This window comes from Dendrobates tinctorius, unplaced genomic scaffold, assembly GCF_039654945.1.
Source record: "Dendrobates tinctorius isolate UK_male_01 unplaced genomic scaffold, ASM3965494v1 ptg000615l, whole genome shotgun sequence".
In the NCBI taxonomy this organism is placed as follows: domain Eukaryota; kingdom Metazoa; phylum Chordata; class Amphibia; order Anura; family Dendrobatidae; genus Dendrobates; species Dendrobates tinctorius.
This window is the reverse complement of record NW_027362270.1, coordinates 160,001-160,354: the sequence shown is the minus strand read 5'-3', so window position 1 is coordinate 160,354 and position 354 is coordinate 160,001.

Genomic DNA, 354 nt, shown 5'->3' with positions numbered 1-354 from the left:
TAAGTCCCAACGGTACTTTCTGAAAAGTGTACCCAGGCCCCTGGAAGCCTCCTAGGTACACCTCCTGAGACTCCCCCCTTCCTGGAAGTCTGACACATCTCGAAATTTTTCTAAGTCCCAAAAAATGGTTTTTGCTCCATAATTCGACTTTCCCCCCAAAAGCCACACATTCTACCCTCATGGGAGGCACTCTCCCTCGGGTCCCCACATCATATTGACGCCCCAGAGCGGTGGGAGAAGGGAAAATTCGATTTTTGCACAAAAATCCAAAAATCGCTCTAAGTCCAAAAATCTTGAAAATTTTTCTAAGTCCCAACGGTACTTTCTGAAAAGTGTACCCAGGCCCCTGGAAGC